Source organism: Gopherus flavomarginatus, unplaced genomic scaffold (genome assembly GCF_025201925.1).
Source record: "Gopherus flavomarginatus isolate rGopFla2 unplaced genomic scaffold, rGopFla2.mat.asm mat_scaffold_61_arrow_ctg1, whole genome shotgun sequence".
In the NCBI taxonomy this organism is placed as follows: domain Eukaryota; kingdom Metazoa; phylum Chordata; order Testudines; family Testudinidae; genus Gopherus; species Gopherus flavomarginatus.
In genome coordinates, this window is record NW_026115130.1 from 77,526 (window position 1) to 101,436 (window position 23,911).

General features: G+C 50.7%; 1 non-coding gene across 1 annotated transcript; it reads right to left on the reverse strand.

Moving 5' to 3' along the window:
- Positions 1-371: 371 nt before the first annotated feature.
- Positions 372-564, reverse strand: LOC127042581 (U2 spliceosomal RNA). The gene has a single exon (XR_007771978.1). It is a non-coding gene; the product is annotated as a U2 spliceosomal RNA (small nuclear RNA).
- Between the last annotated feature and the right edge of the window lie 23,347 nt (positions 565-23,911).

Consider the following 23,911-nt stretch of genomic DNA (forward strand, 5'->3'; position numbering starts at 1 on the left):
GCAATACTGATTTCCGTGCTACTCCCCTCGTTGGGGAGAAGTACAGATATTGGTATTAAGAGCCCTTTATATCGATATAAAGGGCTTCATTGTGTGGATGGGTGCAGGGTTAACTCGGTTTAATGCTGCTAACTTTGGTTTAAATGCGTAGTGTAGACCAGGCCTAAGAAAGCGGCTGTTTGACCTACAAACAACGACAAAGTAAAACCTGCAAGAGCAGCCTTTCAATTCAGAGGTCTAATAATAAGATGTTACTAATAACTGATAAAAGAGTTACAAACCACTCAAAACCATACTCAGTACAAACCAAACGGGAACACAGAGAACACCACTTTTCTTCACTGCTCTTCAACCACGATATTCTCCCCATAGGGAGGTCCACCGCTCCTGGCGGTTCAGTGCCACAATAACAGGTTGATGTGTGCAATGGATGGAGGAAGCTGCTATTCGATCTCCCTAGTCCAAAAATCAGTTTAATAGCTAGTCCTGAGATAGAGGAAGTATCAGTTATTAAAGTAATAAGAACTAATTTAACATTTTGATTCCAGCCAATGTTAAAATGATCTAACATTCAGGTTAATAGAAACATTTCTAGTCCTCTGCATAGAAAGCTTAAATGATACAAAAATAGCAAGTTTGCTTTAAAAAGTCATAAAAGGGACATCATCCAGAATCTGACACTTGGTGAAATGTAAGTCTAGAATACACAACCAATTTGGGGATTGTGTCCTGCTTCTTAACAGTCTGCCCTGAGGTTGCCACTTGCAGTCACAAGCTACTCCAGATGGCTCGGGCCCTCTCATGGATCAGTAACTGGTTAGCCGCTTGGAAAGAAAGAGAAGGACTAAATAGTCAGTTTTTGCAGTGGAAAAGGGTAAATAAAACGCTTCCAAAGTATGAGACAAGACAACAGACATTAGGGTTGGTCAGTTAAGACAAGACCGTACAGCACCAGTTCTCAACCAGGTGTCTGCCAAAAGAAACCAGGCTTGACCCACCTCCCCAAGCCACCAAGCCTGCCTGCCTGCCTTGAAGGGGGGAGAAAGGGCACAACAAAAAATTGCAGCATCAGTGCAGAAGAGAGAACTCTTCCCCTGCCATTATCAGTAAGGGTTGCCTCACAGCCACTGACTCCCTGAACAGAAATAGCAAAAGTCCAACCACAATTCTACTTTCTTTCCACTACAAGAGATAATGGGTGGGAGCTGCTCTCCTGAGATTGTCCTGCTGCTGCCCAGGCGCATGGCAGACAGAGCTGGGTCAGCAAGCCAAGGGTTTTGATTGCTTGAAGGCCCAGAGGGAAAAGAGACAAGTGCTTATGTATCAGAGAAAGGCTTTAATCCATTGCCCTCTGGGTTATGGGCCCAGCACACTTCCACTGCACCACTCTGCTGGCTCTTTACTCCCCCTGCCATCCAGCCACCTCTATCTGGATTAGTGCCTTACGAGATCTCACGCTGGCAGGCAGATGCGCAGGCTGCTAGGCAGCTGCCCTGGTCACAGGATTTTACAGCTTCTACAGGGTAAAAGGGATCTATTTGGGGTTTGGTCCCCATTGGGAGCTGGGGAGCTGAGTGCTGGAGATGGGAGCACTTCTTAAACTGTTTTCAGTTAAGCCTTCAACTTGTGGGGGACGAGGTTCAGCCTTGGATCCGTGTCTGCAGCAGGCAAGCGTCTCTGACTCAATCGACCCTCACCCTGCCTCCGCTGTATTAGCAGACTAAAACCCGGAGCAAAGGCACACTCCTTGCAAAGGAACAGGAGCTGGGATCTCGAACAAATGTCAACATTTTATTAAGATGACTTTCAAAGAAGAAAAAGGTGTATGGTACAGAGTTTAGGCATAGAAGTTTCTGGTGATCAGGGAACAATGTACAGATTACCCAGGGGGTGCGAAATTCGGTTTAAGATCAGCTGGCATAAGGAATACAGAATCTGCAATATCCCCGATTGGGGGTAAAAGGATAACATACAGACACTGAGTTAGGAGGGTATGTTGTCCATGTGAGGGCTACGTTCAGGTGTGGAGTTTAAGAAGCGGGTACGACGATGAGAATGGATTGAACCGCGTTTGGTGAGTTTTAACGTTCAGTGTTTTTTTAATCTTTGCCACAATCTAGTTTAAGCAGGGTCAGTATGAACTCTACCCTGCCATCTGTTGGTGATCTGTTGTAAAGGCCTTTTGGGGCTGATGTCATTTGCATGGTTACACCCACCCCAGATTGCATGAGGGGAGTGCTTGTCCAAATGGTCATTTCAGCTGCTGTGGAATATCCAGTCTTTTTGTTTTTGTGCCAGGAGTAATCAAGTGTATTTTCCTGTTTATTTTGGATCAAGGACAGAATAACTGTACCTGGCATTAGAGGCCTGAGAGCTTGACCCTCATCTGTAAAGGACTCATCATTAAGGGGTATGGGTTCCAAATACAAAAATCATGTGGGAAGTAGAAATGTATGTTTGTTCTGATTGATTTTATGTTTGGTGTTTAAAGACAGAAGTATTTTTGAATATCTTAGAATTGTTGTTAGTACTGAAGTCTCTCATCTTAAACTTATACCATTAGATTTCTCTACAGTATGCTTTGGTGCTGAAAGGTAAAAGGTTACGCTGTATGTGCTGTTATGGAAGGAGGTGACAAAGGTTGGTTGCAGAGAGGGTTCATGTGCCACAAAAGTTGTGCCCCTCTCACCCCAGCTTGCATCCCATAGTCCAGAATTTGCATAAACTCACCCCCTGACCTGTGACTAACAATCTCGCCCTGCTAACTCTTCCAGCAAAACAGGCCAAAGAAAGTGTATGCGAGTGGTGTACCGCAGCCCCAGTGCTATTTTCGGTTCCTTCCTACAGTTCTTTCACTCCACACCAGTCCAGTTCCTTGCTGTTACTTGTCCAACCACTGCATGCATATGCTAGACCGTCCCCTGAGCTGATTCCTGACTTTTGTGCTCCATACAGCCTGGCCTGCCTGTGTCTCTGTGGTGCAATGGGTCAGCACATTTGGCTCTTAGCTGAAAGGATGGTGATTCAAGCCCACCCAGGGACAGTGATAAGCCTGTGCTACTTCCTTGCTTTCCTGAGGCCTGCGGGCAGGGCCGGCTTTAGGCCAATTCAACCAATTCCCCTGAATCCGGCCCTGCACCTAAGAGGGCCCTGCAGCCAAGCCCTGCTGGTGCACTGTACCAGGGTGGCCTAGCTTCCCCAGGGGGCAATTTAAAGGGCCTGGGGCTCCCAGCAGGGACTGGAGCCTCAGGCCCTTTAAATTGCCACCAGAGCCCCACTGCTGGAGCCTTGGGGGCTGTTTAAAAAGTCTGGGGCTCCCCTTGCTTCTACCGCCTCGGCCCTTTAAGTAGCCACCAGAGCCCTGCCACTTCCCCAGGGCTCCCGCAGCTATTTAAAGGGCTGAAGTAATAGAAGCAGGGGAGCCTCAGACCCTTTAAATAACCCCCAGAGCCTTGGGGTAGCAGGGTTCTCCAGCTGCCTCTGCCGCCCTGATCCTTTAAATAGCCCCTGGAGCCCTGCTGCTTCCTCAAGGCTCCCGCGGCTATTAAAAGGGCTGGGGCGGTGGAAGCAGGGGAGCCATGGGCCCTTTAAATAGCCCCCGAGCCCTGGGCTGCTGCTGCTACCTTGGTGGAGGAGGAGGAGGAGGAGGGGGCACTTACTATGAAGGGTAGGCTGTACCCCCTGTACCCGCAGCCAGCCCCTGCTGCACCCCCTGCCCTGCCTGCACCAGCCCTGCACCCCCTGCCCTGTCTCCAGCCAACCTGTGCCACACCCCCCTGCCTGAAGCCAGCCAGTCCCACACTCCTCTGTCTCCAGGCCTGCCAACCCCTGCACACTCCCCTGAGGCCCTGCCTGAAGCCAACCAGCCCACTCCACCTCACATCCCCCTGCCTGCAGCCAGCCCCTGTCAGCAGCCAGTCCCACACCCCCTGCCCTGCCTGCAGCCAGCCCATCTGCAGCCGGTCCCGCACCCTCTGCCCTGTCTGCAGCCAGCCCCGCACGCCTTGCCCTGCTTGCAGCCAGACCCTACCTCCAGTCAGCCCCTGCCCTGCCTGCAGCCAGCCCCACATTCACTAGTGCCCTGCAGTTCCCGGGGCAGTAACCCTGCACACCTGCTGCAATGAGAGGGGCAGTGAACAGCTGTGACCCACACATGTGCACACCCTAGGTGACCAGACAGCAAGTGTGAAAAATTGGAACTGGGTGGGGGGTAATAGGATCCTATATAAGAAAAAGACCCCCACATTGGGACTGTCCCTATAAAATCGGGACATCTGGTCACCCTAGCACACCCCCAGGGAGGGGTGGAGACCCACATATGTGAAACGGAGCTCATTTCTAGTTCAGGCCCATCTTTTTAAAAAAGAACTTTAGGTAGGATTAACATACATCCGTATTTTCCTGGACATGTCCAGCTTTTTGGTTCTTAAATCGCCATCTGGGAGGAATTTTTAAAAATACGGATGTATGGTAATCCTATTGGTACAAAAAATACATACTGGGGCACATCCCTTAAATCAGAACTTTTTACAGGGAACCGGCTGCTAAGAAATGAAAAGCTTTTTTTTTACATGGTTTTTTTTTAGTCATCCCTGCAGGGGCCCCACTGAAAATGTTCGAATTGGGCCCCGCACTTCCTAAAGCCGGCCCTGCCTGCGGGGAGCCTCAAAGGTCCTGTTTTGCTGCCTCTTGGCCTCAGTGCTTTCAGCTGGTGGCCCAAAGACAGGGCTGGATGCCATTCAGAAACCCATCTCCCAGCAGCTGTTCCAGAGGCTCAGGCTTAATCCTCAAGGCCGAGCACAAAAACTTTCAGCCGGGAACATTTAACTCCCTCCCTGCCTCTGCCCAAGCGGCAAGGGAGAAGCGGAGGAGACAAGCCGGCTCTAAGATGCCTCCCTCCCACTTCCCTGTGCAAAGCTCTTGGCCTGCCTCACACCTCGTCAGGAAAGCGCGGCCATGCTGCCCAAGCCTGAGTCACTTCCGCAGCCTGGCCTGCCCTAGCTGACAGTGCACAGAGCCATGCAAGTCAATGGCAGGTCAAGTTGGGAGCCTCGGTTCTTTCCCCAGACAGCCACACACACAGCACTGCCTGGTGTCCCGAGAGCCTCCCTCTTGTTCTCCCGCAGCAGCCGCCTGCCGGTGTGGGTGGGAAAATGGGACCAGGAAGCACTACAGCCTCATTCCAGGACAGGAGGCCCTTGCCATGCCCTAGCCTGCCTCTTGCCTTCAGCCCAGGCAGCCTCATGGTGCTCTTCTGGAAGGCCCCGAGGGAAGAGAAACAAGTACACATGTAGCAAAGGATGCTTTTGATCCATTAACCTCGGGGTTATGGGGCCAGCACATTTCTGCTGCATCACTCTGCTGGCGTCTGCATGGCCACTGCCACCCAGCCACCACTATCCGGATTAGCGCCTTACGCGCTCTCATGCTGGGAGGCAGATGAGCAGGCTGCTAGGCGCTGCCCTGGTCACAGGATTTTACAGCTTATACAGGGTAAAAGGGAACTATTTGGGGTTTGGACCCCATTGGGAGCTGGATAGTTGAGTGCCAGAGACGGGAGCACTTCTTAAACTGTTTTCAGTTAAGCCTTCAGCTTCACCCTCGCCTGAAAAGTACTCACCATTAAGGGGTATGGGTTCCAAATGCCAAAAGCTTGTGAGAGATAGGAATGGAGGTTGTGATTGGTCTAGCTGATTTCCTTTCTGTTGTCCTTGGTGTGCAAAGACAGAGGCATTTTTTAATCTCTTAGAATTGCTGTTAGTGCTGCAGTCTTTCACCTTAAGCTTATGCCATTAAATCTCTTCTGTGGTATATTCTGGTTTTGAGAGGTAAAAAATTGCTCTGTGTGTGGTATTATGGAGTGTGGTAGCAAATGTTGGTTGCAGAGATGGGGCATGTGCCACAAAATCCTGCCCTTTGGCTGCAGTCCCTGAGTTAAACCTACAAAATTTCCTTGCAGTCAGAGTGGAAAAGAACATTTTACTCAACTGTGAAGTTGCTTACATTTTTCAGTATGTAAGTGAGATCAGAGCCTACAAATCTAAGTATATCTAAAATTCATATTTAAGTATTCATGATCTTAGGTCTGTAGCATAAAACTGAATTTGTAATACAAATAAAAAGAGTTTTATTTTTAAACTAGAAGACAAAAAAAGCCATAAAAACTGCGGTTAGAAATTTCCAAAACCAACCATAATACTAAACTTAAATATTCATTTTCAATCTTTTTTAATCCCCTGTGTTTTGGAAACCATGTCCCTTGCCTAATGAGATATATGTAGGTTCGAGTGACTCCCAAAAGCATGAACTGCTAAGGACCGTTCTACTGTCCTTGATTCATATCACCAGGATAACTACACTTTATTACTCCTGCCCTAATAAGAAAGAGATTGGGGATCTCACAGCCGCCGAAATGACCATTTGGACAAGCACCCCCATCATGCAATGTGGGGTGGGCGTGATCATGCACATCAGCAAAAAAAGGCCTTTAAAACACATCACCAACAGATGTCAGGGTAGAGTTCATTCTGACCCTGCTTACATCCTGCCTCCAGGCAAGAATTGGTCGTCCTGGTAAATCACATTCCCTATTATACCAACTCATTGGTATTGAATGCTGAAGTTATGGCTAGCAAAAGTAGCCACCCACCTCTGCCCTATAGCATCCAGCTTAGCCCTTGTTAATACATAAGTCACATACCTGAAACTGAGCACCAGACAAGTAGTTTCCAAATTTCTCAGTGATGGCCCATTTCAAGGCCAAGAACTGCATATGATGGATGGGATAGCGAGTTTCGTTATCAGACAGTTCTCAGCTGACAAAGGCTACAGATTTACATTTTCCTTCCACTTCCTGGTACGGGACTGCTCCCAGACCCTCCAAACTTGCATCAGCATGCAGGAGAAACAGTTTGTTTGGGTCAGCAAGGACTAAGACTGGCACATGAATCAGGCAAATAATGATTTTCCGTAAAGCCCTGTTACATCTCTCATCCCGCCATGTCCCAAATGGAGAGGAGAGGAGCCCCTCCCCTGTCCCAGGCCAAGAACACCAGATTTGTGGAGGCAAGATGTCCATAACCCAACCTAGTTGGAGCTGCTGAGGAGAGAAGTTTCTCCCTCAGCCCAGACCCACTGGAATTGCTGTTGCAATGGGATAGAGATGTCTCTCACCTGGTTCTTAGATATCCTGATAAGAGGAGGTTGGGGGGAAGTTTTTTCTTCCCCCCTACAGCTCAAACTTCTTTCTCCCCCACCACTTTCTGCTCTAGCCTGATCTACCTTTTTCATCTCAATTCTCTTTTTCCTGGTCTCATTCCAGAGCCCTAACAGACCAATTCTCTGCCCTAACCCTGAGCTCTCTACTGCACCCTGAACCTCTCATTCTAACCCTACCCTAGAGCCTGCACCCCCAGGGCCAGGGCCCTCATCCCCCTGCATTCCAACTCTCTGTCCCATGTAGCCTGATTTAGGGTGTACTAATAATATTAATTTGCATAATATGATGAAAATTTAATTTATTAGCTTACATTTAATTTAATTTAATTGAGTTACAAAGTTACAGTTGCCTTACTGCTATTCAAAAGATACATAGGGCATTATATGCAACAAAGTTTTGGTTAATATACTCACACTCTTCCTTGATAACCTGGTGGTAAGAGACATAGGACCAGCCTTGCAGTTCAGGTTTCTCAATTCTTGAGTGAAAGATGCAGTGCTTAGAAAAAGCTAATGTTACCTAGGGTTTACTTGACTAAGTTAAACTTAAAATCAAAATCTAATAAACAAAGAATAAAAACTTACGGAAACGGAGCTTAGCCTAGTTCCCTTGAAACTTAAAGTTTAAGAACAAGTACAGCCTACTGCTAGTACACAGAGAGAGAGGGTGGAGGAAGTAAGTCAGAATGATAGAGTGAAGTGCTCTAGCTAGGTGAGTTACCTCTTTTATAGGGCATAAGTGCCGGAAATCCTTCCTCCTATGCCCAAATTTCATTCTTCACCCACAAAACGTTAGGGTACGCTTATTTCACAGGCTAGTATGCTTGTGCATGTTAATGACATGTACATATGCACATAAGTTCTCCTGTGGTGTACCTGTTAAGTCTGTTTATATAATACTGAAAAAAACCCCTATGCCATTCTCCATTGTCGATTGGTCTAGGTAAGGGTCTTAGACAGGTGTGGGTACTTATCTGTTTAAGTAACAAGATAAAGGTCAACTTTCCTTTCTGAGTAAAAGGTCACAATATAGATATGCTCACTTTGTCTTAGCTTAACATACAGGATATGGCCTGTAGGTCCTCGTAAGTCATGTGCCCCAGTCCCCTAATAATTTGTATTGCTCTCTGCTGGACTCTCTCCAGTTTGTCCACATCCCTTTGCATGTGGGTCCAACCCCAAAAGTACCCACATTTCACCCTAATGGCCCCAAAATGGCAGGTGTTAATATGTAAATAGGGTGCTGCCATAGTCAAGTCACTCCTGAGCTTTCCAGTGGGGCCTGCTGGCGGAGAACAAGGTCAAAATCAGCCAGAACGTCAGTCAGTCAATTCCCTGTGCTCCCAGCAGGTGGTTTCAGAAAGCTCCAAGATGGCTCACTTCCCTTTCTCTCATCAGCTTCAGGCCCCAGGGTTACAAATGCACAAACCATTTGGGATTCTCCCCTGTGCTCAGGGTGTGGGGCTGCTCTGAGGGGATGGACTTGCACACTTGGGATACTAGTGCAAAGATACAATTTCAATTTCTCTTAGAGAAAATTGAGGGCAATTTATATTTGGTAAAAATCTTATTTAGTGAAAGGAAAGCTGCAGTGACAGCCTGGGTACTGGGGTGCAAAACACTTTCCTCCTGGGAGAAACAAGAAGTTAGAATTAGACATTTAAATTGTTTGTTCCAACGTTGGCACAAGTTTAATTTTGATTCTCTGTTGGTTTGTTTCAGGCTGTGACCGTTTTGGTTTATTGAGTTATTTTGGTTTTTTTAGTTGGAATGAAGCTTTTAATTGACATTTACTGGATTCAAATGGCTGACCTGCAACACCAGTTTTGACATAGTTCTGCATATTTTACACAGATTTGGCCAGTATTCAAGGATTCAATTCCTTTATAGGAGGTTTAAGTGTTCAGGCTTATTTATTTTATGTTATTTTATCATCCTGCTGTAGCACACCTTTTTTGATAAAATGTTGAAATTACTAATTTATGGCATTTGTTAGTTTTTATTTTTAAAAACAAAGTTTTTCTTAATGTTTGGGTTTTAAATTAAGCATTGTTTTTTGTTTCAAATTTTCATTTAGGTTTTGGTTGTTGATGGGATCTTTAAGAACTTTGGATTTAATACTAAAATTTGGACAGATTTAGCTTATTTAAAGTAAACCCTGTTCACTATTTTATTTTAATAAAGGTTGTATTGCTGTAAACCCTGGCCGGGGGAAGAGGAGATGAGCCTGGCTTTTCACTGAGAAGGAGCAGAGGCATGGGAGGGGCCAGGTGATGGGGGGCACAGCCCCCCAATTTTTTCTGTCTAGCCCACCTCAGTCCCCCACCAAACGAGAAGAGTCTGATGCCACCCCTGCTGGTCACTGGATGTCACTGCTCCTCCATGGGAAACATGCTCTGTGCATTACCCAGATTGGTGGGAAACACACTCTGTGCATTACCGTGACTGGTCCGTGGGTGTCACTGCTCCTAGAAGGGAGACACACGCTGTGCATGACATCACCTGACCACCGGGTGCCACTGCTGTATCAATGGAAACACTTTCTGTGCATTACCCTGAATCACCACGAGGTGTCACTGCTGCTCGAAGGAAAACACCTTCTGTGCATTACTCTGACTGCCCACTGGGAGTCACTGCTTCGCCAAGGGAGACATAAGAACGGCCAGACTGGTTCAGACGCAAAGTCCATCTAGCCCAGTATCCTCCTGTCTTCTGACAGTGGCCAGTGCCAGGTGCCCCAGAGGGAATGAACAGAGCAGGGAATCATTAAGTGATCCATCCCCTGTTGCCCATTCCCAGCTTCTGGCAAACAGAGGCTACAGGCACCATCCCTGCCCACCCTGGCTAATAGCCCTTGATGGACCTGTCCACCGTAAACTTATCTAGTTCTTTTCTGAACCCTGTGCAACTGCCCTGAGTTTACTCCCCTTCCCCTCGCCAGGTTGTATATGGAAAAGAGGATGAGGATGAGGAGAGGCATGATGTGTCTGTTACTGGTTGGTGCCTCAGTTTCCTCTAGGCAGCAGTGCTGCAGGCTCCTTTGGTCAGTGCCCATGCAACTGTGTCTGGGGAAGGGGGTTCAGAGGCTCATGCTCCCCAGCCCCATGCCCCTCCACCAGCAGCTGGGGAATCCAGGTCAAATTTAACCCTGGTAGCTGGGCTGGGATTAGCCTGGGCCGGGCTAGGGCTGGGAAGGAATTGCAGGGGGGAGACAGATGCACCTGCTGTGAGGGAAGATCCTTCCATTCCCTGCCAACCTCCCTCACTCCTTGCAGCATGGCACCCCCTAGAACTTCTTTCTCTGTCATGGAGGCTGTCTGCTGCCTGCTTCTCCCTTAGCATCGTCTCTCCCCACCCTGGGGCACTGGCGTCGTCCATCCTGTGCAAACAGGCAGGTCCCTGCTGTGCCCTGTGGTGCTGCCCTGCAATTTAGGGGGGGCAGCTATTGGATGGAGCCATATCGAAATATGGGGGTGGGCAAGGCTAGGGATCAAGACTCTTGGGTTCTCCCCCCAACTCTGAGAGGAGAGTGGAGGTTAGGGGGTAGAGTGGGGGAGGGGCAGGGCTGGGATCCAGGGGTCCTGCTTTTTCTCCACCTCCTACAGCTGCTTTGGTCCTTTCAGTGCGTTTCCTGTTCCAAACTCATTTGCTGACTTCTGAAACCCACCCCAGAGGTGGCTGCATCTCAGTGTTGTTTGAGGCATCCTTGGCTACATCACCCCCTAACCGCATCTCTCTCCCCACTGCAGGTAACCCTGCAGCACTCGGCAAACATCCGCAAGATCGTGGGGGGCACTTTGAGCATTGGGCGGGCAGGGGCCAGTGCCCAGCACCCCTCCCCCAAGAACGGGACCCAGCACCCCCTACTTTTTACAGGGATTAAAAAGGGGCAAAGGGGAGCAAATCAGAGGAGGGGGTAGCCAGGGTCTGAGCAGGGGAGGGGAAATGGGTTGGTCAGGGGGAGTCAAGCAGCTGGAGGCAGAGTTAGGAGAGGGGCTGAAGGGCAAAATCAGGGAGGGGGGAAGGAGCCAGAGTTAAGCCCAGGGATGAGGCGCTTCCAGAGGGTTAAAGCCGGCACAGGCAGGGGCAGAGGGGTAACAGTTACCCCAGGGGGCTGAGACTCCAGTGTTTGCAAACGGGGGGGGGGGCAGAGAGGCTTTTCTATTTCCCCTCCCACAGGCAGCACCTCTCAGCATGGGCTTCCCAGGGCTGGGATCTTAAAGGCACAGGCATCCCACTGCCTAGCTCCTCTCTGATGTAACCTACTGAGGTGCTGCACTAGGAGACTCAATTCAGTGAAACTGGGCATTCCCTATACGCCCCCCAGCCAGGGAGCTGTGAACCCCCTCCCTCGAATTTCCCCAACACCCCCCAGTGGTGCAGGTAGTTACACGCAGCGCTGCCAATGTTGTCAATCTGAATGGAAATTGAAACGTTAACACACACTTTAGAAGCAGATACAACGTATGAAAAATACTTGTACCTGAGAAAGTTAAATAGGTTTGGAAAGTCTGGACAAAGCCAGGTTTCCTCACCCAGCTGTTGTGTTTGCTAACAATGTTGGTGCATTGGCTTCGGCAATGTTGGCCAACCTTAGAATTTCAAATGGTGAAGTGTGAATGAGCTCTCCTCTGACAGCTAGTGATGACCAGGGTTGGGAGAGGCTTTGGGACCAGACTGTATTTACATGAACTCACCTACTCTGCCGAGGTATCCAGCAGACAGAGCTGGGATGCCTCTGCTCTATGTGCCTGGAGGAGGGAAGGTGTGAGTGGCTCCAGCCTGGGGCTTTTCTTCCCTCCTGCCAAGACCTGACTATTAATCCCTGCCCTGGCACTCCTTTCTTCAAGCGCTATATGGGCCAGAGGAAAAGTGTGACATGAAGCACAAGGGCCAAACTTGTGGGCACGAGGTGAAGCAGCAAGAATCCCAACCACCAGGTCAAACTGCAGGAATCAGCAACTAGGGTGGCAAGTTTTAGAGCACCAACCCATTGTGGCCATCAAGACCAAAGACCTGGCTCCCGTGGGAGAGTCACCCAGCAGGAGGGAAAAGACTCACTCTTGTACAACTGGAGACAGGGAAGTTGAGCACTGTGAGCTCCAGGGCTTTACCACAAGCCAACACAAGGTCCCACTGAGAGTTGAACTCACATTGCAGTATTCAGTGTCCCAAGTGTTGCCCATTACACCTTGGGACCAGCTTGTGCTGCCTTCTCTGGCCATCAGTGACCCTCATGGGACTGGCTTGTGTAAGGGACTGTTGGCCCTTTCCTAAAACTTAGTGGGGTTTTTGGTTGGCTAGTTCCCAGTCCCAATAGAGGTGGGAAGAGTCAGTAGGAAATCAGACCCCTGAAACTGACAGTTCCCAGGGGCAATGGGGAAAGGCCAAAGCTCCAGGTTAGATGGACTGACAGGCCAGGCAGTGTAATGAGGAAGTCACCAGGCCAGGGGGTCCCATCCCGTGCCAGCTTTAGGTCAATTCCCCCGATTCCCCCAAATTGGGCCCCGCACCTAAGAGGCCCCATGCCTGGATCTATAAGAGCCCCAAGCCTTAAAGAAAAGAGCCTAACTTTCTAGGTTTTACTCACTCGGCAGCGGCTTGGGCTTCAGTGGCACTTCAGCAGTGGGTCCTTCACTCTTTCTGGGTCTTCGGTGGCCTTTTGGTGGCGGGTCCTTCAGTGCCATTGAAGACTTGGAGCGAGTGAAGGACCCACTGCCGAAGTGCCGCTGAAGACGTGGACCACTGCCAGGTATACAAATTGGGTCCTGCAGTTCCTAAAGCTGGCCCTGGTGCCATCCTCCATGGGAGCGGGAACTGCCTGGGCCACAGTGGGGTTGAGCTAAGCAGAGAGCAGGAGCCCGAGAAGACCAGGGAGCAGAGTTGTGCAGGCGTAGTGCCAGAAATTGCTCCCTGTAAGACTTTGTTACTGATACCTGAGGTTGTTCTTATGTGCTGACTTTTCCTACTTTGCTAAAACTTGACAGTGGTTTCTCTAGCAAAGGCCAGTCCCTGGCCCCATGATCCAGACATCCTCATTCACATCAGGCTTCAAGTTCAGAATCATTTCCCATTCCCGCTCTGTGGGAGGGGAGACTTTTAAATGCGCTCTCTGTGCGACTGCACATGGCTAAGCAAAGAGAACAAACCCAAATCCCCCCTGTGCTTTGGGAGCCAGGTTTGCGGTGGGAATTCTGTAGTTCAGATGACTTCACGTCTGGGCATTGGGATTATTTACCAGTTTCTGTGACGTTGGGGCATAACTGTGCTCACAGCCAAATTAATGTGCTTAGTGTGGCCGTGAGCCCTCAACTTTACACAATCTGTTTCCAAAAATTGGTTTCTGTAAAATCGGAATAATCCCATAGTGTAGACATACTGTATGTGCCTGAGCATCCACAGTGCGAACTGGAGCCAGATCTAGTTTCACTCTGTCTACACTTCAAACACTGCTGTGGCACTGCTATAGCACTCTGGAGGACACAATGACTGGTGGGGCTTTCCCATCCCTGTAATAGCTCCATGGACAGAACAGTTCCTCCTTTTCTTTAGCACTATCTAATCAGGGCTTAGGTCACCTTAACTCTATGGGTTTGGGGGGTGGGATTCACACCCTGAGACATGTCGCTTTGCTAGTTCAGTGCCCAGCGTACACCAGCCCTTAGATTCCTCTTGGTATTTCAATGCAGGCACTGACCTGTGAGAGGAAAACATCAGATCACAAACACAGAGACTGAATTCCCCACATCTAATTTCACTGCACTTTCCAGAAAGTCACAAAATTCAATTCATTCTTGCTAGGACAGAGAAAAAAAAGAAGTGACACTAAGTTTTTGGCTTGATTAAATAAAAGTAAGTGTTTAATTAATATAGTAAAAATATATCCTGTCTCCTCTAAACAACACCATAATGTGAAATAAGACCAGAGACAAATCTTGTCAGTGAAGACAAGTGAAGTTTTGCAAATGATCTTCCCATTATTAATTTCCATGCTGCCCCCATTGGAGGTCTCGACACCTCCAGTGTCACTGATCTGCATTCACCTTCCCCTAGAATTGTTCTTGGACATTCCCAAATATGAAAAATTGTGCAGTTCAGAATGTGAAGAGTGACCCCGGCTCCTTCCTGCACCTACTCTACATTGCTCCCCAGCAGCTCCTCCCCCTGCAGCGTCACCCCGGCACTGCAGCGCAGCCGCCCAGGGTTCAGCAGGGTCCCCTGGCAAGGACAGTGGGTGCAGCTAACAGCCCAGTCTGCCTGGCAGTGAGTCAGCTGTAAAAAAGCAACACCCCCTCCCAGAAGTACAGAGACTGAATTCCCCAACTTTAACATCATGACCCCTGCAGAAAGCCACACGTGTCAGTTGTATTTTCACAGGGAGATGAAAAAATCAGGTGACACAAATTTTTAAGTTGAGTAAATAACACCATGGCCGCTTCACTTCTCCTGCCTCCCAGGCTTGCGGCGCCTAAGCCTGCCAGGCAGTCAAGCTCCCTCCTCTGAGCCACAGCAGCCCTGACAGTTGACAATAGAGGCACCTTAACCCCTGAGTTCCTTCAATGTGTCCCTCTCTGGGTTCCAGCTCTGATCACCAGATACTCGGGGTATGTCTATACTACCTGCCAAATCGGTGGACAGCGATCGATCCAGCGGGGGTTGATATACCATGTCTAGTGTAGATGCAACACATCGAGTGCTCTCCCCTCGTCTGCTGTACTCCAGCTCGGTGAGAGACGCAGGCAGAGTCTACGAGGAGCTGCAGCAGTCGACTCACCGCGACTGTGACATTATAAGTATAATATAATATCTCTTTGAAAGGTGACAGGGCCAGAAAGAGTTAAGTAACTCACCTCACCCACTGACCTGACTCGTGAGTGAACCTTAAGAACTGGTTAGCAAGATATGTAAATGAACAGAGCTTTGAAATGCAAGTCTGCATTGTTAGAGGTAGAAGGGGAGATGTTTGCTCAGGTCTTGTGATGTCAGCAAAGAGGTCTTGTCTATTGCTATAGTTTTAATTCAAAGAGCAAAAAAGGAATATTAACATTTATGATGATACTTGAGTGAAATAGTATTATTGTCTATGTGTCTCTTTGAAGGTTGTGGTAACCTGTATCTGAACTGTTTGATGGATAAATTACCCTGTACTAATTGCCAGGATGTTTGGAAGAAGAGTTAAGCCTATTGTTTTCTCAGGCCGAAAGGTGCTGGAAATGTATAAGAACCCTGGGACACGATCCTTCTTCATCTCAGATCTGCTTTGGGTTTCAAGAGGGGGAAACCTTAAGCCACAAGGATTGAGATCCCCAGTCATTGACTGGAGCCACCTGAATATGCAAATTGGACTATAACCTATGGATTATTTCTAAAAGGACTTTCGGCAACTACAAACTCACATCTACTATGTATCTGAACCTCAATAATTGAATTCAAGTCTATATGTCTATCGATCTTTTAACCAACACTCTCTCTCTTTTCTTTTCTAATACATTATAGCTTAGTTAATAAGAATTGCCTATAGCATGTATTTTAGGTAAGATCTAAGTTATAATTGAACGTGGGTGTGTGGCTGATCCTTTGGGATCAGAAGAACCTTTTCTTTTATATGAAGAAGTAAGATTTTCAGGAATCATCATCATATCTGACAGGTGTGTCTGGACGGAGGCCTGAGGCTGGGTACTTTAAGGGAACTGCGTGGTTTAAACTTCTAAGTAACCAGCGAGGTACTACAGAAGCTGCTTTGTGCTGGCTTGGTAAATTAAAGTATTGAAATAACCAGCAGCGTTTGGGATTTGCCTGCCCTGTTTTGTTTGCAGTTCACCCTGACTGAGTGACCTCAGCTGACTCCCACGGGCAGCACCGTCACACCTACATCCAGGCTGTAGGGGTCCGGGGGATCTTAGGGGCCTTGGGGTTCACAGATAACTGCATCCAGGCCGTAGGGGTCCCTGGGGGGCTTAGAGAGTATTTTGGGGACACACATACCAATCTCCAGGCTCTAGGGGTCCCAGGGGGACTTACGGGGTTCGTGGGGGGCACATATTCCTACATCCAGGCTGTAGTGGTACCAGGGGGGCTTAAGGGGTTAGTAGGGGGCATAGATACCTAGGTCGAGGCTGGAGGCATCCTGGGAGTCTTAGGGATTTTGGAGGGCCCAAGATACCTATGTCCAGGCTGTAGGGGTTCCTGGGGGGTTAGGGGGTTTCTGAGGGGCACATATACCTACGTGCACACTGGAGTGTCCCAAGGGTCTTATGGAGTCTCTATGGGGCACAGATACCAATATCCTGGCTGTATAGGTCCCTGGAGGGCTTAGGGGGTTGTGGGGGGCACAGATACCTGAGTTCAGGCTGGAGGGGTCTCCGGGGGTCTTAGGTGTTTTGTGAGGGGCACAGATACCTACATCCAGGCTGCAGAGGTCCCGGAGGGGCTTAGGGTCTGTCACGGAGTGTGGGGGAGTCCAGTCCTGCACCCCTCTTCTTGGGACTCACAGTGACACTCAGTCGGCCAGTAAAACAGACGGGTTTTTGGCCAACAGGAGCAAAGGATACAAGAGACCTTGGAGGCACAAGCAGGACCCCTCAATCGAGTCCTTCTGGGGGTTCAGGAAACTTAGTTCCCAGTTTGGGATTCCCTAAATTCCAACCACCGAAACCAAAATCGAAACTGAACTCACCCAACTCCCTCCAGCCGGCCCTTCCAATGTCCAGGTTCCCGGGCAAAAGTGCTGACCCCCTCCCTCCTGCCTAGCTCAGGTTACAGGCTGAGCACGTGTCCGGTCCTAAAGTCACCCCCTGCTCTCCCATCCCCCACACAGAGAGTCCCTACTCCATCACAGTAATGCACAGAGCATTTCCCATGGAGCAACAGTGACAGTGTGTGGCCACGCAGGATAATGCACAGAGCATTTCCCAAATGGAGCAACAGTGTCACCTTGTGGCCATGCAGGGTAAGACACTATCAATTTCTTAATGGAGATACAGTGACACTCTGTGGCAATGCAGGGTCATACACAGAGCATCACTCCTATGTAGAGGCTGTAGAGATCCCTGTGGGGCTTAGGGGTCGTGGTGGGCACAGATAGCTACTTCCAGGCTGGAGGCATTCCGGGGGGGATTAGGGGCTTCATGGGGGACACAAATATCTACATCCAGGCTGGAGAGGTCCCTGAATGGCTTAGGGGGTTATGGTGAGCAAAGATACATACGTCCATGCTGTAGTGGTCCCTGGAGGTTTAGGGAGTTGATGAGGGGCACAGAATCCTATGTACAGACTGGAGGGGTCCCTGGGGGACTTAAGGGGTTGTGGTTGTGCAGATACCTACATCCCGGTTGGAGGGGGCCCCGGTGAGCTTAGGGGATTAGTGTGGCATACCAACATAGCTACGACCACGCTGGTGGGGGCCCTATGCGTCTTAGGGGGCTTGTGCTAGGGCTAAGACCTCTAAGCACCCCCGAGACCTCTATAGCCTGAAGTTAGGTATCTGTGCTCCCACAACCTCCCTAAGCCCCCCAGCCACCCCTCTAGCCTGGACATGGGTATCTGTGCCACCCACGAACCCTATAAGCCCCCCAGGGACCTCTCGAGCCTGGATGTAGGTATTTGGGCCCCAAAAAAATATCTAAGCCTCCCCAGCTACCGCTAAAGATGGGAGATAGTTATCTCTGCCCCCCACGAACCCGTAAGACCCACAGGGATCCCTACAGCCTGGAGATGGTATTTGTGCACTCCAGAACCTCCCTAATCCTTCCCAGGACATCTCTAACCTAGAGGTAGGTATCTGAGCTCACCACGAACCCCCTAGTCCCCCACGGGACTCCGACAGCCTGGATGTAGAGTTATGTGCAACCACAGCCCCTCTATGCGCCCCAGGAACATCTACAGCCAGGACGTTGGTATCTGTGCCCCCCATAAACCCCCTAATGCCCACGGGAACCTTTACAGCCTGGACATAGGTATCTGTGCCCCCCACGAACCCTCAAAGCCCCCAGGGACCTTTACAGCCAGGACGTTGGTATCTGTGCCCCCCATAAATCTCCTAAGCCCTCCAGGACCCCTCCAGTCTGCACGTAGGTATATGTGACCCCCAGAAACCGCCTAACACCCCAGGAACCCCTACAGCCTGGACGTAGGTACCTGTGACTTCAACGAACCTACTAAACCACCCAAGACCCCTCCAGCTAGGACGTAGGTATCTGTTTCCCCCTCAACCCCCAATCTCCTCGGGACCCCTAGACCCTGAACATAGGTATCTGTGTCCACCCTGATCCCCTAAGCACCCCCATTACCCCTTTAGCCTGGATGTAGATATCTGTGCTCCCACAAACCCCCTAAATGCCCCAGCGACCCCTTCAGCCTGGATGTACCTATCTCTGACCCCCCACGAACCACCTAACCCCCCAGGGATCCTTACAGCCTGGACACAGGTGTCTGAGCACCTCACGAGCCCCCTAAGCTCCTCGGGACACATCCAGCCTGGAGGTATCTGAGCACCCAGTAAACCGCCGAATCTCCACAGGACACCGACAGCCTAGACCTAGGTATCTGTGCCCCCCACAAACCCTCTATATCCCCCAGGACCCCTCCAGCCCAGATGTAGGTATCTGTACCCCCACAGCACCCGGGACTCTTACAGCGTGGAGGTTGGTATCTGTGCCCCCCATGAAACCCCAACCCCCTGGGAACTCTCCAGCCTGGACCTAAGTATCTGTGCACCCCACGAACCCATAAGCACCTGTAGGGATGCCTACAGGATGGACTTAGGTATCTGGGGGCCCTCAAAACCCCCGAAGCCCACCAGGGACCCCTACAGCCTAGAGATAAGTATTTGTACCCCTCAAACCCCATAAGACCCCCTGGACCCCTCCAGCATGGACTTAGGTATCTGTGCCCCCTACGAACCCACTAAGCCCCACAGGGACCCTCCAGCCTGGACGGAGGTATCTGTGCCCCCCACAACCCCTAAGTGCCGAGAAACCCCTCCAGCCTGGAGGTAGTTATCTGTGCCCACAAGAAAACCCCTTAGCCCCCCAGGGACCCCTCCAGCCTGGATGCAGGTATCTGTGCCCCTCACAAACTGCCTATGCCCCCTCCGGGAACCCTCCAGCCTGGACAAAGGTATCTGTGCCCCCCGCAACACATTAATTCCCCCTGGAAGCGCTATTGCCTGGACGTAGGTATCTCTGCCCCCCACAAACCCCTAAACCCCCCAGGGACCCCTAGAGCCTGGAGATAGGTATCTCTGTCATCTGCGAAACCCCCTAATCCTCCCCAGAACCTCTCCAGCCTGGAGGAACATAGCTGTGCCCCCCATAAACCCCCTAAGCCCCCGGGGAGCCCTCCAGCCTGGATGTAGGTATCTGTGCCCCTCGATGCCCTAAGCCCCCCAGAATCCCTATAGCCTGGACGTAGGTATCTGTGTCCCCTACAATACCACTAAGCCCCCCAGGGACACCATCCAGGACATACATAGGTATCTGTGCCCCTCACCAAGTCCCTAAACCCACAGGGACCACTATGCTCACCACAACCCCCTAAGCCATTCAGGGACCCCTCCAGACCGGACGTAGGTATTGGTGTCCCCCACGAAGCCCCTAATCCCCACCAGGACCTCTACCGCCTGAATGCAAGTACCTATGCCCCCCACAACCCCTTAACTCCCCCAGGGTCTTGGCCACCCTAGATGTAGGTATCTGTGACCCAATGAACCCCCTTAAGCCCCCCCGCAATGCCTCCAGCCTGGACCTAGCTATCTGTACCTCCCATGACCCCTAAGCCCCCCAAGGATCTGTACAGCCTCTAAGAAGGTGTCATGCTCTGTGCATTACCCTGTGTGGCCACATGGTGTCACTGTTGCTCCATGCGGGAAATGCTCTGGGCGTTACTGTGATGGAGTAGGGACTGTCTTTGTGGGGGATGGGAGAGCAGGGGGTGACTTTAAGTGAGGGACAGGACCTAAGCCTGTAACTCCAGCTAGGCAGGGGGAAGTGGTCAGCACCTTTGCCCGGGAAGCTGGACACAGGAAGGGGCTGGATGCAGGGAGTTAGTTCAGTTTTGGTTTGGAGCTGGGTTGTCGGAATTTAGGGAATCCCAAACTGGGAACTAAGCTTCCTGAACCCCCAGAAGGACTCGATTGAGGAATCCTGGTTGTGCCCAAAAGCTCTGCTGAATCCTTCTCTCCTGCTGGCCAAAAAACCCTTCTGTTTTACTGGCTGGCTGAGTCACTGTGTGTCCCAGGAAGAGGGGCGCAAGGCCGGATTTCACCACACTCCGTTACACCCTCTAATCCCCTTTGGGACCCCTGAAGCCTGGATGTAGGTATCTGTGCCCCCCACCAAACCCCTAAGCCCCCCAGGAACCCCCACAGCATGGACCTATGTATCTGTGCCCCCCAAGAGCCCCCTAAGCCCCCCAGGGACCCCTCCAGCCTGGACGTAGGTGGAACCCTTCTGCCAGGCTGAACTGAGAGCAGCAAGGACTGGATTCAATACATAGGGGTCCCTTCCCTACAACGTAATGAAAACCAGCTCGAGCCCACAACCAGTGACAAGGGGAAATTTTACATACGCACCCCTAGGTGCCTCAAAGAGGCAATACTTTCCCTCTCACAAGCACAGAGTCTGGGTGTAGCAGAAAATGTTTAATAACTTAAGATAAAAAACATAGGATTAAATTGGGAAAACACCTCAACTAGGCCATCTCCTTTTTCCTGGGCTCTTGAGTCTGGCAATCCCCAAATCACCCCAAGACTCCAAAGTCCAATACCTCAAATGTTTCAAGAGTCCAGCAACCCCAAAATCACCCACAGTCCCGCAACCCCAGAGTTCAAGTTTGTATCTGAAGGGTTTTTCCCCCTGCCAGCCTAGGTAGAAAGGGGCATCTTACATGGTCCACTGCCGACTGCCCTGCCTCTCTGTGGGATTCTGCTTCCCCCTTCCCCACAAACTGCTCAGCTCAGTCCACCAGCTGCTCTGCTCCACCAGCCGACCTGTGATCTGTTCCAGCTATCTCTAAAAACTGCTTAGCTCAGCTCAGCCTATGGGCCACTCCAACCATCCAGCAAACTACTTCTCTCCATCAGCTGTTCTGCTCTTCCATATAGTTTCAGACTCCCCCACTAGCTAGCACAGTTGTTTAACAAATTCTACTCAGGAATCTACAATTTCAACTTTTAGGGGACTCAAAAATCAGCTCTGCTATTCAACTATTAAAAAAGAAAAGAGGGCAATTGTTGTTGCTGGCTCACCCAAGGAGCCCACTCCCTTGTCTAGCGAGTGCCACTCAATTGATGGTGAGAATCTCTATCTCAAAGCAGTTTCACAGTTCCTCATCCACACAATCAGGGTGACAACACTCCACATCTCACACCCCAACAACACCCCCAAATAAACTGGGGATACCACAGCTGCCAAAGCAACCATCCCAGGCTGCCTTGGCTGTGTCAGGCGGAGTGGGTGTGCCTATGCAAACATGATCAGTCCCTGAAATCCGTTTCCACACTTGCTATAATTCACCACCAGATGTCAGGGTAGAGTTCATCCTGCTTCTGCTTACATAGGTATCTGTGCCCCCCCCACAACGCCCTAACCCAACCGGGACCCATCTAGGCTGGATAAAGGTATCTGTGCTCCCCACAAACCTCTAAGCTCCCCAGGGAACCCACAAGTCCAGATGTAGGCATCTGTATGCCCCACACACCCCCTAAGACCTACAGGACCCCTCCAGCCTGTAGGTAGGTATCTGTGACCCCCAGAGCCCCACAAAGACCCTTGGGACCCCTACAGCATGGATGTTTGTATCTGTGACCCCCACAAACCTCCTAAGCTACCCAGGGCACCCTACAATTGGGACGTAGGTATCTGTTCCCCCCAAAAACACCTAATCCCCCCCAGGACCCCTCTAGCCTAAACATAGGTATCTCTGACCCAACGAATCCCCGAATCCACAACGGGACCCTTCCTGCATGGACATAGGTATCTGTGCCCCCACAACCCTCCTAAGACCGCCAAAACCCCTCCAGCCTAGATGCAGGTATCTGTGCCCCTCACAAACCCCCTAGGCCATGATGGGACCTCTCCAGCCTCGACATAGCTATCTGAGCTCCCCACAACCCCGCTAAGCCCTCCGGAACCCCTCTAGCCTAGATGCAGGTATCTGTGCCCAACACCAAGCCCCTAAGGCCCCCAGGATCCCTCTTACCTGGATGAAGGTATCTGTGCCCCCACAACCCCATAAGACCCCCTCTCAGGATCCCTATAGCCTGGTCGTAGGTATCTGTGCACCCTCAGGAACCCACTGATCCTCCCAGCGACACCTACAGCATGCACATAGGTATCTGTACCCCAAAATGCCCCAAAGCAACCCGGGGACCCCTACAGCCTCGAAATAGGTATCTGTGCCCCCCCACAACTCCCTAATACTGCCAGAACCCCTCCAGTCTGGATGTAGATATTTGTGACATCCAGTAACCTCCTAAGCCCTCCCCAGGACTTCTGCAGCCTGGACATAGGTATCTCTGCCCCCCACAAGCCCCCTAGACCCATAGCGCCCCCACCAGCCTGCTTGTAGGTGTGTGTATGCCACACAAACTCCCTAAGCTCCCCAGGGCCCCCTCCAACCGGGATGTAGGTATCTGCATAACCACAACCCCTTAAGTCCCCCAGGGACCCCTCCAGATGATACATATGTTTCTGTGCCCCTCATCAACTCCCTAAACCCCCAGGGACCACTACAGCCTGGATTTATGTACCTGTGCTCATCACAACCCCCTAAGGCATCCAGGGACCTCTCCAGCCCAAACGTAGATATTTGTGTCCCCCATGAAGCTCCTAATCCCCACCGGAATGCCTCCAGAAAGAATGTAGCTATCTATGCCCCCCACGACCCTTAAGCCCCCCAAGGATCTCTACAGCCTCTACATAGGTGTGATGCTCTGTGCATTACCCTGCGTGACCACACGGTGTTACTTTTCCTCTATGAGAGAAATGCTCTGTGCATTACCCTGGGAGGCCACACGGTGTCACTGTTGCTCCATGCGGGAAATGCCCTGGGCATTACTGTGATGGAGTAGGGACTGTCTGTGTGGGGGATGGGAGAGAAGCGGGTGACTTTAGGACCAGACACGTGCTCAGCCTGTAACCTGAGCAAGGCAGGGGGGAGGGGGTCAGCACCTTTGCCCAGGAAGTTGGACACAGGAAGGGACCGGCTAGAGGGAGCTGGGTTAGTTCAGTTTCGATTTTGGTCTGGGTGGTTGGAATTTAGGGAATCCCAAACTGGGAACTAAGTTTCCTAAACTCCCAGAAGGACTTGATTACGGGGTCCTGCTTGTGCCTCCAAGCTCTGCTGTATCCTTCCCTCCTGTTGTCCAATAAACCTTCTGTTTTACTGGCTGGCTGAGAGTCACTGTGAGTCTCAGGAAGAGAGGTGCAGGACGGGACTCTCCCACACGCTGTGACAGATCCAAAGCCCCTTCGGGACCCCTGCAGCCTGGACGTAGGTATCTGTGCCCCCCACCAAACACTTAAACCCCCTGAAGACCCCTCCAGCCTGAACTTAGGTATCTGTGCCTCCCACAACCCCCCTAAGCCCCCCAGGGACCTATACAGCCAGGACATTGGTATCTGTACCCCATATAGACTCCATAAGACCCCCGGGATACTCCAGTGTGCACGTAGATATATGTGCCCCTCAGAAA